Genomic DNA, 16,896 nt, shown 5'->3' with positions numbered 1-16,896 from the left:
TTCAGATGGTGTCTTGATATTCTAAAACGTTTTTAAATTGTACGTTTTTCTAAACAAACTGCTGGGACATGAGGCTAAAACTTTGGTGGTGTATGAAAATGAATACGTGAATAGTCTTCAGACTGCCTGTAAGGAATGGAGAGTGGTAACACGGGGTCCTTCTCGTGCTCCCAGGCGAGAGGCACCTTTATGGCTGGCAGTAAGAAGGGGTTTTAGCCAGTGCGTCCTTCTGCTGCCTCTTTTCCCAGCACCCACGCACGAATTACAAGAAAAGGAAAATGCAAGCAAATCCCTCTTGGTAACAAGAGAGCCGGGTGTGGGACCTGTGGCTGAGCTCAGGACAGGGAGCACCCCTGGAGCAGCCTTGGGGCTTGCTGCCAACCTGCCTTCAAATGAGCTCTCCCAGCAGGTTGGTGCCCAGGAGTTACTTGGAGTTTTGCTCTTCTCCTTCAGGAACCACGTTCGATGCCAAGCACACCCAGAGCCAGGAGAGGACTTCTAGGACAGCTGGGGCTGATGGTGACAGTTCCCACCAGCTGCCCAGGCCAGGGAGATGCAGGTGAGATAGCAGGGAGGAGACACCAACTAATTGCCTCTTCTCTTGCAGGAACAGGCTTTAGCAGCAGGAGAGAGCCAGGCACAAAGGGCCTCTGAGGTCAAAGAAAGTGTCACGCAGCCAGAGCACAAAGAGGCGAAAGGAGAGAAATAGGTGCAGGTCCCATGGCTGGGACAGTGCTTTCAAGGTACCACCTGCCATCGAAACACGACAACAGCGAAAGGCACTGGCAGGTGATGGAGTGACTGGGAAGAGTGCCTGGCAGAGGGAAGAGCACTGAGAGACAGGAGACAAGACAGAAACGGAGGTGAACCAGATGGCAGGTTGAGACTGAGGGTCTGCCAGCTACATTGCTCTTCTGGGCCAACACTGGTGCGGGCAGTCGCACTGCCTGCTATGCGTGGCCACAGACGTGCAATTGGAAGCAGCATGGCTTCATAGGCACTAGAAGACGTCCCCAAACAAACCGCACTCCACGCTGCTTTGGTTTTCAAAAATTGACCTGAAGGTGGTGCCCGATATCTGCTTAGAGCAGGCAGAAGATGGCCTTGGAGAACGTCACTTGTCTTCTGTGGATACTCTGTGATGCCAGCAGCAGATTTTTGCAGGTGGTTAAGAGGGAATGGTGTGAGAGGTGGGCACACTTCAGCAATATGTGAAGGAAGAGCTGGGGTCATTCTGGGGAGAGCACTCTGGCAGAGACAGCTTTGCTTGTTTGGCTGAGCCCTGTCCCTAATCACCACAGCCCCCAAACAGGTAGTGCAGAGGGGACGTGCCTAGGTGGGAAGCAGCTCGGGGTATGCGTGGTCAAGCACCTCCAAGTCCTTCCTGACTCCAGCAGGTGGAGATGTGGCCGGTGGTTGGCAGGCCTGGTCCTCTTGTAAGGTCTGTGAATGCTGGGGCTGATCAGTCAGGTAGGCTGCAGCCACATGCCACCCACGGGACTGAAAAGGTCTCTGTCCTCTTGCTCGAGAGCTAGGCCAGCTTCAGGTTCGCTAGTGAACTGCGCACGCACACAGCGCTCCCACCAGGAGCTGGCCCGAGACACTCGGTCTTTCCAACTGCGGGGTCCCTATGACCTGTGTTCCCTTCTGCCATCGCCAGCAGCCAGGCCGCTAGACCCACCCCTCTAGCAGGTACAGAGCGGGGCCACACAGAAAAGGATGTGGAATGGCTCTCAAGAAGAAGGTCAGACAGGCTGTGGGGATTATTGAGAGGGCTTTAAACAGAGCTGGCGGGGCTCATTGAGAGGGCTTTAAACGAGGTTCAAAGGGGGAAGGGGACATCACCCAGCTCACTAGGGAAGAGCCCAGGTTTGGCGTGCCAGGGTCAGGGGTGAGATTTGCTGCCCAGCTCAAGTGTGTCTATACCAACGCACGTAGCATGGGCAAAAACAGGAGGAGCTGGAAGCCATTATACAGCAGGACGGCTATGACTTGGTCGCCATCACAGAAACGCGGTCGGACAACTCGCATGACTGGCATGCTGTCATGGATGGCTACAGACTCTTCAGGAAAGACAGGCCAACAAGGAGAGGTGGTGGAGTTGCTCTATATGTGAGGGAGCAACTGGAATGCATTGAGGTTGGCCTGGGGGCAAATGAGGAACGAGTTGAGAGCTTGTGGGTAAGAATTAAGGGACAGTCTCACACGGGTGACATTACAGTGCCACCTGACCAGGAGAAGGAAATTGATGAGGCTTTCTACAGGCAGCTACAAGCAGCCTCAAAATCACAGGCCCTGGTTCTCATGGGGACTTCAACCACCCTGACATCAGCTGGGAAGACCATACAGCTAGGCAGGCACAATCCAGGCGGTTCCTACAGAGCATCGACGATAACTTTCTGACGCAAGTGGTGAAGGAACCCACAAGGAAAGGCACTCTGCTGGACCTTGTATTAACAAACAAGGAGGGACTGGTGGAGGCTGTGAAGGTCGGAGGTAGACTCAGCTGCAGTGACCATGGAATGGTCGAGTTCAGAATCCTGCATGGAGGAAGCAGGGCGATAAGCAGGATCAAAACCTTGGACCTCAGAAGGGCTAACTTTGGCGTCTTCAGGGAGCTACTGGGAAGAATCGCATGGGCCAGGGCTTTCGAAGGCAGGAAGGTCCAAGAGTGCTGGTCGCTGTTTAAATGTCACTTCCTCCACGCTCAGGAGCGGTGCATCCCCCTGAGAAAGAAGTATAACAAAGGAGGAAGGAGACCTGCATCGTTGTACAAGGAGATTCTAGTGGAGATCAGGTGGAAGAGAAAGGTCCGTGGAATGTGGAAAGAGGGGCAGGCCACTTGGGAAGAGTACAAAAACGTGGTGAGAGCGTGCAGGGATGTGACGAGGAAGGCCAAGACCCACTTGGAATTGGAGCTGGCAAGGGATGTCAAGAACAACAAGAAGGGCTTCTTCAAGTACATCAGCAGCAAAAGAAAGGCTAGGGACAATGTGGGGCCGCTGCTGAATGAGGTGGGTGTCCTGGTGACAGAGGATGCAGAGAAGGCAGAGCTACTGAATGCCTTCTTTGCTTCAGTCTTCAGTGTCAAGGCAGGCCCTCAAGAATCCCAGGCCCTGGAGGTAAGAGAAGAAACCTAGAGAGAGGACGACTTTCCCTTGGTTGAGGAGGACTGTGTGAGGGATCGATTAAACAATCTGGATACCCACAAATCCATGGGCCCCAATGGAATGCACCCACAAGTGCTGAGGGAGCTGGCAGATGTCATTGCTGAGCCACTCTCCATCATCTTTGAGAGGTCCTGGAGGACAGGAGAGGTGCCCGAGGACTGGAGGAAGGCCAATGTCACTCCAATCTTCTAAAAGGACAAGAAGCAGGACCCAGGGAACTACAGGCCGGTCAGCCTCACCTCCATCCCGGGAAAGGTGATGGAGCAGCTTATCCTGGAGGCCATCATCAAGCAAGTGGAGGAAAAGAAGGTTATCAGGAGTAGTCAGCATGGCTTCACCAAGGGGAACTCATGCCTGACTAATCTGATAGCTTTCTACGATGGCATGACTGGCTGGCTAGATGAAGTTAGAGCCGTGGATGTTTTCTACCTTGACTTCAGCAAGGCTTTCGACACAGTCTCCCATAATATCCTCCTAGGGAAGCTCAGGAAGTGTGGGCTAGATGAGTGGTTGGTGAAGTGGATTGAGAACTGTCTGAATGGCAGAACTCAGAGGGTTGTAGTCAGCGGCGCTGAGTCTAGTTGGAGACCGGTAACTAGTGGTGTCCCTCAGGGGTCAGTACTAGGCCCAGTCTTGTTTCACTTCTTCATCAACGACCTGGATGAAGAGTTTGAATGTACCCTCAGCATATTTGCTGATGACACCAAACTGGGAGGTGTGGTATATACACCAGAAGGCTGTGCTGCCATTCAGCGTGACCTGGATAGGCTGGAAAGTTGGGCAGAGAGGAACCTGATGCGGTTCAACAAAGGCAAATGCAGAGTCCTGCTCCTGGGGAGGAACAACCCCATGCATCAGTACAGGCTTGGAGTGGACCTGCTGGAGAGCAGCTGTGCGGAGAGGGATGTGGTTGTCCTGGTGAACGACAGGTTAACCATGAGCAAGCAGTATGCCATGGCTGCCAAGAAAGCTAATGGGATCCTGGGATGCATTAGGAGGAGTGTGGCCAGCAGGTCGAGGGAGGATTTTCTTCCCCTTCACACTGCCCTGGTGAGGCCCCATCTGGAACTGTGTTCAGTTCTGGGCTCCCCAGTTCAAGTAAGATGAAGAGCTACTGGAGAGAGTCCAGCGAAGGGCTACGAGGATGGTGAGGGGACTGGAACATCTCTCCTATAAGGAGAGGCTAAGGGAGCTGGGCTTGTTCAGCCTGAAGAGAGAAGGCTGCGAGGGCACCTAATATATACTTACAAATATCTGCAGGGTGGGTGTCAGTAGGATGGGGCCAAGCTCTTTTCAGTAGTGCCCAGTGACAGGACAAGGGGCAACGGGCACAAACTGAAGCACAGGAAGTTCCGTCTGAACATGAGGAAGAACTTCTTCCCTCTGAGGGTGACAGAGCACTGGAACAGGCTGCCCAGGGAGGTTGTGGAGTCTCCTTCTCGGAGATATTCAAGACCCGCCTGAACAAGGTCCTCTACAGCCTATAGTAGGTGACCCTGCTTGGGCAGGGGGGTTGGACTAGATGACCCACAGAGGTCCCTTCCAACCTCTACCATCTGTGATTCTGTGATTCTATGATCAACCTCCAACATGCTTTTTTTTTTCAAAATTTAGTTGATACTGGTTCAGACAATTACCAGAAAAGTTAGTGCAGTCATGTTATGACAGTTCTGAATTTCTTCAGTCTAGTCCTCTCAAATACCCAAGCTGCACACAAGCCTCTTTCAGACAGTCTGTTTTATCTATTATTGCAATGTCAAGATAGTCCTTCATTTGTTATAGATCGATTGTAAGGCTGGATTGCATTTTGAGATCTTCAAGATAAATCAAACCCCGGGATCAACCCCACAGATTATATAACATATCAAATTCAAAGTAAAAAAATAACAATTCAGGGACAAGAGCAGGCCAAAGACATCTTCATGAGGCAACAACACAGGAAGCGTATGTGGAAGAAGGTAAAAGAAATTTGAGAGAAGATTAGTTAATATTGGTGCAGTGCTCTGAAGATCAGAAGTGTGAAGCATGAAGTGTACCAAGGAGTGGCAGAGGAGGGGTGGGCACTTGGCCCATGGGGCATGGGAGTCTGTGAAGCATGGGCAGCCTCCATCCACAGGCACAAAGCTGAGTCTAGGGAGAGAAGGCTGAGTGAATTTTGCGCTTTATTTTATGGTATGGCATTTTCTGTATGTATTCTATTGCATGGCATGGTATTTATTTTTCGTAAGTATTGCATGTGCTGTATGGTATATACAGTATGGGGTTTATTGTATTCTATGGTATGGTCTGCTGGTTTTTATTGTATTCTTTGTATTGTAGTTTGTATTATATTGTACTGTATGTTATCTATTGTATGGTATGGTATTGTATGGTATAATGTTACACTGCATTTTGTATTGCATTTTATGTATTTTATGTGTCATAATGTATTTTACGTGTTCTCTTTAATGTATTGTACAGTAAGGCATTGATTTTATTGTAGGTATTTTATGTATTATTTAGTACAGATTATATGGAATGGTGTTTCTAGTACTGTATTTTCTCGACTACTGGGATTTGTATTGTCTAGTATGCATTGCATTGTCTGTCACGTATGGTATATGGTGTATTGTATTTTATGTTCTGCACTGTATCTATTGTATTCTATTTGATGAAGGTTAGGGTATGCACTGTACTGTATGCAGGCATTGTATGTACTGCATGCTGTGTCGGTATTGTATTGTTTATCGTGTGGTGCCTACTGTGTGTTGTATGGTATTGGATGATACGGTGTTGTATGGTGTGGCGTAGATTGCCTTGTCTATATCCTGTGTTTGTGTTGTAGGCATTGTATTTTGGTTTGTATTGTCTTTAGTACTGTATGCATTTGACTGTATGCAGTACACAGTGTATGCTGTAGCATGTGTTGTATGTGATGCGTGTGTTGTATTTTCTATTGTATGTGCTGTGCGTGTTGTGTTGTGGTGCTGGTGTTGTATCCTATATTGTGTTGTATGTCATGCTACGGCGTTATTGCAATGCATGTGTTGTATTGTACGTATCGTATGTGTTGAGTTGCATGGTATGTATTGCAGGGCCTGGCGTTGCGTTTATTGTACGTACTGTATTTTTTATTGCATTGACTGCTGTATGGTGTTTTGGTTTGTATTGTGGTTTATCACAATCAAAATCAAGTGTTATTAAAGAAAACAAGCAGTCTGTACCGCACCGCAAGCTAATAAGCTTAATGCCTTGGTGATGTGTTTGACCTTTGCTTCTGGGACTTTTTTTCCCCTCTTCTTACTCATTCCATGTTGACTCTGTGAGGAGTCCCCTCTGTGTCTTCCTTCTACTCCAGCCTTCTGCTGCAGGCAAACACAACAGACATGTCTATGCCATGCAATACTGTGCATTTTAAGAATTGCAAGGCACTCTCACGATCTACTTCTGTCAGTATGACATGGAATTGTACCTTGCAGAAAGAGCTGCTTGGTTGCCTATGTATTGTACTGATTTTAGCTCTGAGCACAGTGCCATGCTGACACAGCTACACGTGGCTTCCAGCTCAGGGCCCGCTTTTTTGTCACTTCCCTGGGAGATCTCTCATCTCTATTCCACTGTGTGACATGTGAAAAAAAGAGAAGTGATCGAGTGTGGTGCTGTTCTAACTTATATTTCAGCATCTAAGGAAACAGGACAAAGCCAACTCAAAACATTTCAGACATCGCCGGAGACTTCAGATGGTGTCTTGATATTCTAAAACGTTTTTAAATTGTACGTTTTTCTAAACAAACTGCTGGGACATGAGGCTAAAACTTTGGTGGTGTATGAAAATGAATACGTGAATAGTCTTCAGACTGCCTGTAAGGAATGGAGAGTGGTAACACGGGGTCCTTCTCGTGCTCCCAGGCGAGAGGCACCTTTATGGCTGGCAGTAAGAAGGGGTTTTAGCCAGTGCGTCCTTCTGCTGCCTCTTTTCCCAGCACCCACGCACGAATTACAAGAAAAGGAAAATGCAAGCAAATCCCTCTTGGTAACAAGAGAGCCGGGTGTGGGACCTGTGGCTGAGCTCAGGACAGGGAGCACCCCTGGAGCAGCCTTGGGGCTTGCTGCCAACCTGCCTTCAAATGAGCTCTCCCAGCAGGTTGGTGCCCAGGAGTTACTTGGAGTTTTGCTCTTCTCCTTCAGGAACCACGTTCGATGCCAAGCACACCCAGAGCCAGGAGAGGACTTCTAGGACAGCTGGGGCTGATGGTGACAGTTCCCACCAGCTGCCCAGGCCAGGGAGATGCAGGTGAGATAGCAGGGAGGAGACACCAACTAATTGCCTCTTCTCTTGCAGGAACAGGCTTTAGCAGCAGGAGAGAGCCAGGCACAAAGGGCCTCTGAGGTCAAAGAAAGTGTCACGCAGCCAGAGCACAAAGAGGCGAAAGGAGAGAAATAGGTGCAGGTCCCATGGCTGGGACAGTGCTTTCAAGGTACCACCTGCCATCGAAACACGACAACAGCGAAAGGCACTGGCAGGTGATGGAGTGACTGGGAAGAGTGCCTGGCAGAGGGAAGAGCACTGAGAGACAGGAGACAAGACAGAAACGGAGGTGAACCAGATGGCAGGTTGAGACTGAGGGTCTGCCAGCTACATTGCTCTTCTGGGCCAACACTGGTGCGGGCAGTCGCACTGCCTGCTATGCGTGGCCACAGACGTGCAATTGGAAGCAGCATGGCTTCATAGGCACTAGAAGACGTCCCCAAACAAACCGCACTCCACGCTGCTTTGGTTTTCAAAAATTGACCTGAAGGTGGTGCCCGATATCTGCTTAGAGCAGGCAGAAGATGGCCTTGGAGAACGTCACTTGTCTTCTGTGGATACTCTGTGATGCCAGCAGCAGATTTTTGCAGGTGGTTAAGAGGGAATGGTGTGAGAGGTGGGCACACTTCAGCAATATGTGAAGGAAGAGCTGGGGTCATTCTGGGGAGAGCACTCTGGCAGAGACAGCTTTGCTTGTTTGGCTGAGCCCTGTCCCTAATCACCACAGCCCCCAAACAGGTAGTGCAGAGGGGACGTGCCTAGGTGGGAAGCAGCTCGGGGTATGCGTGGTCAAGCACCTCCAAGTCCTTCCTGACTCCAGCAGGTGGAGATGTGGCCGGTGGTTGGCAGGCCTGGTCCTCTTGTAAGGTCTGTGAATGCTGGGGCTGATCAGTCAGGTAGGCTGCAGCCACATGCCACCCACGGGACTGAAAAGGTCTCTGTCCTCTTGCTCGAGAGCTAGGCCAGCTTCAGGTTCGCTAGTGAACTGCGCACGCACACAGCGCTCCCACCAGGAGCTGGCCCGAGACACTCGGTCTTTCCAACTGCGGGGTCCCTATGACCTGTGTTCCCTTCTGCCATCGCCAGCAGCCAGGCCGCTAGACCCACCCCTCTAGCAGGTACAGAGCGGGGCCACACAGAAAAGGATGTGGAATGGCTCTCAAGAAGAAGGTCAGACAGGCTGTGGGGATTATTGAGAGGGCTTTAAACAGAGCTGGCGGGGCTCATTGAGAGGGCTTTAAACGAGGTTCAAAGGGGGAAGGGGACATCACCCAGCTCACTAGGGAAGAGCCCAGGTTTGGCGTGCCAGGGTCAGGGGTGAGATTTGCTGCCCAGCTCAAGTGTGTCTATACCAACGCACGTAGCATGGGCAAAAACAGGAGGAGCTGGAAGCCATTATACAGCAGGACGGCTATGACTTGGTCGCCATCACAGAAACGCGGTCGGACAACTCGCATGACTGGCATGCTGTCATGGATGGCTACAGACTCTTCAGGAAAGACAGGCCAACAAGGAGAGGTGGTGGAGTTGCTCTATATGTGAGGGAGCAACTGGAATGCATTGAGGTTGGCCTGGGGGCAAATGAGGAACGAGTTGAGAGCTTGTGGGTAAGAATTAAGGGACAGTCTCACACGGGTGACATTACAGTGCCACCTGACCAGGAGAAGGAAATTGATGAGGCTTTCTACAGGCAGCTACAAGCAGCCTCAAAATCACAGGCCCTGGTTCTCATGGGGACTTCAACCACCCTGACATCAGCTGGGAAGACCATACAGCTAGGCAGGCACAATCCAGGCGGTTCCTACAGAGCATCGACGATAACTTTCTGACGCAAGTGGTGAAGGAACCCACAAGGAAAGGCACTCTGCTGGACCTTGTATTAACAAACAAGGAGGGACTGGTGGAGGCTGTGAAGGTCGGAGGTAGACTCAGCTGCAGTGACCATGGAATGGTCGAGTTCAGAATCCTGCATGGAGGAAGCAGGGCGATAAGCAGGATCAAAACCTTGGACCTCAGAAGGGCTAACTTTGGCGTCTTCAGGGAGCTACTGGGAAGAATCGCATGGGCCAGGGCTTTCGAAGGCAGGAAGGTCCAAGAGTGCTGGTCGCTGTTTAAATGTCACTTCCTCCACGCTCAGGAGCGGTGCATCCCCCTGAGAAAGAAGTATAACAAAGGAGGAAGGAGACCTGCATCGTTGTACAAGGAGATTCTAGTGGAGATCAGGTGGAAGAGAAAGGTCCGTGGAATGTGGAAAGAGGGGCAGGCCACTTGGGAAGAGTACAAAAACGTGGTGAGAGCGTGCAGGGATGTGACGAGGAAGGCCAAGACCCACTTGGAATTGGAGCTGGCAAGGGATGTCAAGAACAACAAGAAGGGCTTCTTCAAGTACATCAGCAGCAAAAGAAAGGCTAGGGACAATGTGGGGCCGCTGCTGAATGAGGTGGGTGTCCTGGTGACAGAGGATGCAGAGAAGGCAGAGCTACTGAATGCCTTCTTTGCTTCAGTCTTCAGTGTCAAGGCAGGCCCTCAAGAATCCCAGGCCCTGGAGGTAAGAGAAGAAACCTAGAGAGAGGACGACTTTCCCTTGGTTGAGGAGGACTGTGTGAGGGATCGATTAAACAATCTGGATACCCACAAATCCATGGGCCCCAATGGAATGCACCCACAAGTGCTGAGGGAGCTGGCAGATGTCATTGCTGAGCCACTCTCCATCATCTTTGAGAGGTCCTGGAGGACAGGAGAGGTGCCCGAGGACTGGAGGAAGGCCAATGTCACTCCAATCTTCTAAAAGGACAAGAAGCAGGACCCAGGGAACTACAGGCCGGTCAGCCTCACCTCCATCCCGGGAAAGGTGATGGAGCAGCTTATCCTGGAGGCCATCATCAAGCAAGTGGAGGAAAAGAAGGTTATCAGGAGTAGTCAGCATGGCTTCACCAAGGGGAACTCATGCCTGACTAATCTGATAGCTTTCTACGATGGCATGACTGGCTGGCTAGATGAAGTTAGAGCCGTGGATGTTTTCTACCTTGACTTCAGCAAGGCTTTCGACACAGTCTCCCATAATATCCTCCTAGGGAAGCTCAGGAAGTGTGGGCTAGATGAGTGGTTGGTGAAGTGGATTGAGAACTGTCTGAATGGCAGAACTCAGAGGGTTGTAGTCAGCGGCGCTGAGTCTAGTTGGAGACCGGTAACTAGTGGTGTCCCTCAGGGGTCAGTACTAGGCCCAGTCTTGTTTCACTTCTTCATCAACGACCTGGATGAAGAGTTTGAATGTACCCTCAGCATATTTGCTGATGACACCAAACTGGGAGGTGTGGTATATACACCAGAAGGCTGTGCTGCCATTCAGCGTGACCTGGATAGGCTGGAAAGTTGGGCAGAGAGGAACCTGATGCGGTTCAACAAAGGCAAATGCAGAGTCCTGCTCCTGGGGAGGAACAACCCCATGCATCAGTACAGGCTTGGAGTGGACCTGCTGGAGAGCAGCTGTGCGGAGAGGGATGTGGTTGTCCTGGTGAACGACAGGTTAACCATGAGCAAGCAGTATGCCATGGCTGCCAAGAAAGCTAATGGGATCCTGGGATGCATTAGGAGGAGTGTGGCCAGCAGGTCGAGGGAGGATTTTCTTCCCCTTCACACTGCCCTGGTGAGGCCCCATCTGGAACTGTGTTCAGTTCTGGGCTCCCCAGTTCAAGTAAGATGAAGAGCTACTGGAGAGAGTCCAGCGAAGGGCTACGAGGATGGTGAGGGGACTGGAACATCTCTCCTATAAGGAGAGGCTAAGGGAGCTGGGCTTGTTCAGCCTGAAGAGAGAAGGCTGCGAGGGCACCTAATATATACTTACAAATATCTGCAGGGTGGGTGTCAGTAGGATGGGGCCAAGCTCTTTTCAGTAGTGCCCAGTGACAGGACAAGGGGCAACGGGCACAAACTGAAGCACAGGAAGTTCCGTCTGAACATGAGGAAGAACTTCTTCCCTCTGAGGGTGACAGAGCACTGGAACAGGCTGCCCAGGGAGGTTGTGGAGTCTCCTTCTCGGAGATATTCAAGACCCGCCTGAACAAGGTCCTCTACAGCCTATAGTAGGTGACCCTGCTTGGGCAGGGGGGTTGGACTAGATGACCCACAGAGGTCCCTTCCAACCTCTACCATCTGTGATTCTGTGATTCTATGATCAACCTCCAACATGCTTTTTTTTTTCAAAATTTAGTTGATACTGGTTCAGACAATTACCAGAAAAGTTAGTGCAGTCATGTTATGACAGTTCTGAATTTCTTCAGTCTAGTCCTCTCAAATACCCAAGCTGCACACAAGCCTCTTTCAGACAGTCTGTTTTATGTATTATTGCGATGTCAAGATAGTCCTTCATTTGTTATAGATCGATTGTAAGGCTGGATTGCATTTTGAGATCTTCAAGATAAATCAAACCCCGGGATCAACCCCACAGATTATATAACATATCAAATTCAAAGTAAAAAAATAACAATTCAGGGACAAGAGCAGGCCAAAGACATCTTCATGAGGCAACAACACAGGAAGCGTATGTGGAAGAAGGTAAAAGAAATTTGAGAGAAGATTAGTTAATATTGGTGCAGTGCTCTGAAGATCAGAAGTGTGAAGCATGAAGTGTACCAAGGAGTGGCAGAGGAGGGGTGGGCACTTGGCCCATGGGGCATGGGAGTCTGTGAAGCATGGGCAGCCTCCATCCACAGGCACAAAGCTGAGTCTAGGGAGAGAAGGCTGAGTGAATTTTGCGCTTTATTTTATGGTATGGCATTTTCTGTATGTATTCTATTGCATGGCATGGTATTTATTTTTCGTAAGTATTGCATGTGCTGTATGGTATATACAGTATGGGGTTTATTGTATTCTATGGTATGGTCTGCTGGTTTTTATTGTATTCTTTGTATTGTAGTTTGTATTATATTGTACTGTATGTTATCTATTGTATGGTATGGTATTGTATGGTATAATGTTACACTGCATTTTGTATTGCATTTTATGTATTTTATGTGTCATAATGTATTTTACGTGTTCTCTTCAATGTATTGTACAGTAAGGCATTGATGTTATTGTAGGTATTTTATGTATTATTTTGTACAGAATATATGGAATGGTGTTTCTTGTACTGTATTTTCTCGACTACTGGGATTTGTATTGTCTAGTATGCATTGCATTGTCTGTCACGTATGGTATATGGTGTATTGTATTTTATGTTCTGCACTGTATCTATTGTATTCTATTTGATGAAGGTTAGGGTATGCACTGTACTGTATGCAGGCATTGTATGTACTGCATGCTGTGTCGGTATTGTATTGTTTATCGTGTGGTGCCTACTGTGTGTTGTATGGTATTGGATGATACGGTGTTGTATGGTGCGGCGTAGATTGCCTTGTCTATATCCTGTGTTTGTGTTGTAGGCATTGTATTTTGGTTTGTATTGTCTTTAGTACTGTATGCATTTGACTGTATGCAGTACACAGTGTATGCTGTAGCATGTGTTGTATGTGATGCGTGTGTTGTATTTTCTATTGTATGTGCTGTGCGTGTTGTGTTGTGGTGCTGGTGTTGTATCCTATATTGTGTTGTATGTCATGCTACGGCATTATTGCAATGCATGTGTTGTATTGTACGTATCGTATGTGTTGAGTTGCATGGTATGTATTGCAGGGCCTGGCGTTGCGTTTATTGTACGTACTGTATTTTTTATTGCATTGACTGCTGTATGGTGTTTTGGTTTGTATTGTGGTTTATCACAATCAAAATCAAGTGTTATTAAAGAAAACAAGCAGTCTGTACCGCACCGCAAGCTAATAAGCTTAATGCCTTGGTGATGTGTTTGACCTTTGCTTCTGGGACTTTTTTTCCCCTCTTCTTACTCATTCCATGTTGACTCTGTGAGGAGTCTCCTCTGTGTCTTCCTTCCACTCCAGCCTTCTGCTGCAGGCAAATACAACAGACATGTCTATGCCATGCAATATTGTGCATTTTAAGAATTGCAAGGCACTCTCACGATCTACTTCTGTCAGTATGACATGGAATTGTACCTTGCAGAAAGAGCTGCTTGGTTGCCTATGTATTGTACTGATTTTAGCTCTGAGCACAGTGCCATGCTGACACAGCTACACGTGGCTTCCAGCTCAGGGCCCGCTTTTTTGTCACTTCCCTGGGAGATCTCTCATCTCTATTCCACTGTGTGACATGTGAAAAAAAGAGAAGTGATCGAGTGTGGTGCTGTTCTAACTTATATTTCAGCATCTAAGGAAACAGGACAAAGCCAACTCAAAACATTTCAGACATCGCCGGAGACTTCAGATGGTGTCTTGATATTCTAAAACGTTTTTAAATTGTACGTTTTTCTAAACAAACTGCTGGGACATGAGGCTAAAACTTTGGTGGTGTATGAAAATGAATACGTGAATAGTCTTCAGACTGCCTGTAAGGAATGGAGAGTGGTAACACGGGGTCCTTCTCGTGCTCCCAGGCGAGAGGCACCTTTATGGCTGGCAGTAAGAAGGGGTTTTAGCCAGTGCGTCCTTCTGCTGCCTCTTTTCCCAGCACCCACGCACGAATTACAAGAAAAGGAAAATGCAAGCAAATCCCTCTTGGTAACAAGAGAGCCGGGTGTGGGACCTGTGGCTGAGCTCAGGACAGGGAGCACCCCTGGAGCAGCCTTGGGGCTTGCTGCCAACCTGCCTTCAAATGAGCTCTCCCAGCAGGTTGGTGCCCAGGAGTTACTTGGAGTTTTGCTCTTCTCCTTCAGGAACCACGTTCGATGCCAAGCACACCCAGAGCCAGGAGAGGACTTCTAGGACAGCTGGGGCTGATGGTGACAGTTCCCACCAGCTGCCCAGGCCAGGGAGATGCAGGTGAGATAGCAGGGAGGAGACACCAACTAATTGCCTCTTCTCTTGCAGGAACAGGCTTTAGCAGCAGGAGAGAGCCAGGCACAAAGGGCCTCTGAGGTCAAAGAAAGTGTCACGCAGCCAGAGCACAAAGAGGCGAAAGGAGAGAAATAGGTGCAGGTCCCATGGCTGGGACAGTGCTTTCAAGGTACCACCTGCCATCGAAACACGACAACAGCGAAAGGCACTGGCAGGTGATGGAGTGACTGGGAAGAGTGCCTGGCAGAGGGAAGAGCACTGAGAGACAGGAGACAAGACAGAAACGGAGGTGAACCAGATGGCAGGTTGAGACTGAGGGTCTGCCAGCTACATTGCTCTTCTGGGCCAACACTGGTGCGGGCAGTCGCACTGCCTGCTATGCGTGGCCACAGACGTGCAATTGGAAGCAGCATGGCTTCATAGGCACTAGAAGACGTCCCCAAACAAACCGCACTCCACGCTGCTTTGGTTTTCAAAAATTGACCTGAAGGTGGTGCCCGATATCTGCTTAGAGCAGGCAGAAGATGGCCTTGGAGAACGTCACTTGTCTTCTGTGGATACTCTGTGATGCCAGCAGCAGATTTTTGCAGGTGGTTAAGAGGGAATGGTGTGAGAGGTGGGCACACTTCAGCAATATGTGAAGGAAGAGCTGGGGTCATTCTGGGGAGAGCACTCTGGCAGAGACAGCTTTGCTTGTTTGGCTGAGCCCTGTCCCTAATCACCACAGCCCCCAAACAGGTAGTGCAGAGGGGACGTGCCTAGGTGGGAAGCAGCTCGGGGTATGCGTGGTCAAGCACCTCCAAGTCCTTCCTGACTCCAGCAGGTGGAGATGTGGCCGGTGGTTGGCAGGCCTGGTCCTCTTGTAAGGTCTGTGAATGCTGGGGCTGATCAGTCAGGTAGGCTGCAGCCACATGCCACCCACGGGACTGAAAAGGTCTCTGTCCTCTTGCTCGAGAGCTAGGCCAGCTTCAGGTTCGCTAGTGAACTGCGCACGCACACAGCGCTCCCACCAGGAGCTGGCCCGAGACACTCGGTCTTTCCAACTGCGGGGTCCCTATGACCTGTGTTCCCTTCTGCCATCGCCAGCAGCCAGGCCGCTAGACCCACCCCTCTAGCAGGTACAGAGCGGGGCCACACAGAAAAGGATGTGGAATGGCTCTCAAGAAGAAGGTCGGACAGGCTGTGGGGATTATTGAGAGGGCTTTAAACAGAGCTGGCGGGGCTCATTGAGAGGGCTTTAAACGAGGTTCAAAGGGGGAAGGGGACATCACCCAGCTCACTAGGGAAGAGCCCAGGTTTGGCGTGCCAGGGTCAGGGGTGAGATTTGCTGCCCAGCTCAAGTGTGTCTATACCAACGCACGTAGCATGGGCAAAAACAGGAGGAGCTGGAAGCCATTATACAGCAGGACGGCTATGACTTGGTCGCCATCACAGAAACGCGGTCGGACAACTCGCATGACTGGCATGCTGTCATGGATGGCTACAGACTCTTCAGGAAAGACAGGCCAACAAGGAGAGGTGGTGGAGTTGCTCTATATGTGAGGGAGCAACTGGAATGCATTGAGGTTGGCCTGGGGGCAAATGAGGAACGAGTTGAGAGCTTGTGGGTAAGAATTAAGGGACAGTCTCACACGGGTGACATTACAGTGCCACCTGACCAGGAGAAGGAAATTGATGAGGCTTTCTACAGGCAGCTACAAGCAGCCTCAAAATCACAGGCCCTGGTTCTCATGGGGACTTCAACCACCCTGACATCAGCTGGGAAGACCATACAGCTAGGCAGGCACAATCCAGGCGGTTCCTACAGAGCATCGACGATAACTTTCTGACGCAAGTGGTGAAGGAACCCACAAGGAAAGGCACTCTGCTGGACCTTGTATTAACAAACAAGGAGGGACTGGTGGAGGCTGTGAAGGTCGGAGGTAGACTCAGCTGCAGTGACCATGGAATGGTCGAGTTCAGAATCCTGCATGGAGGAAGCAGGGCGATAAGCAGGATCAAAACCTTGGACCTCAGAAGGGCTAACTTTGGCGTCTTCAGGGAGCTACTGGGAAGAATCGCATGGGCCAGGGCTTTCGAAGGCAGGAAGGTCCAAGAGTGCTGGTCGCTGTTTAAATGTCACTTCCTCCACGCTCAGGAGCGGTGCATCCCCCTGAGAAAGAAGTATAACAAAGGAGGAAGGAGACCTGCATCGTTGTACAAGGAGATTCTAGTGGAGATCAGGTGGAAGAGAAAGGTCCGTGGAATGTGGAAAGAGGGGCAGGCCACTTGGGAAGAGTACAAAAACGTGGTGAGAGCGTGCAGGGATGTGACGAGGAAGGCCAAGACCCACTTGGAATTGGAGCTGGCAAGGGATGTCAAGAACAACAAGAAGGGCTTCTTCAAGTACATCAGCAGCAAAAGAAAGGCTAGGGACAATGTGGGGCCGCTGCTGAATGAGGTGGGTGTCCTGGTGACAGAGGATGCAGAGAAGGCAGAGCTACTGAATGCCTTCTTTGCTTCAGTCTTCAGTGTCAAGGCAGGCCCTCAAGAATCCCAGGCCCTGGAGGTAAGA

The sequence above is a fragment of the Opisthocomus hoazin genome, chromosome 29 (genome assembly GCF_030867145.1).
Source record: "Opisthocomus hoazin isolate bOpiHoa1 chromosome 29, bOpiHoa1.hap1, whole genome shotgun sequence".
Taxonomy (NCBI): Eukaryota; Metazoa; Chordata; class Aves; order Opisthocomiformes; family Opisthocomidae; genus Opisthocomus; species Opisthocomus hoazin.
Note: the sequence above shows the minus strand (reverse complement) of the source record.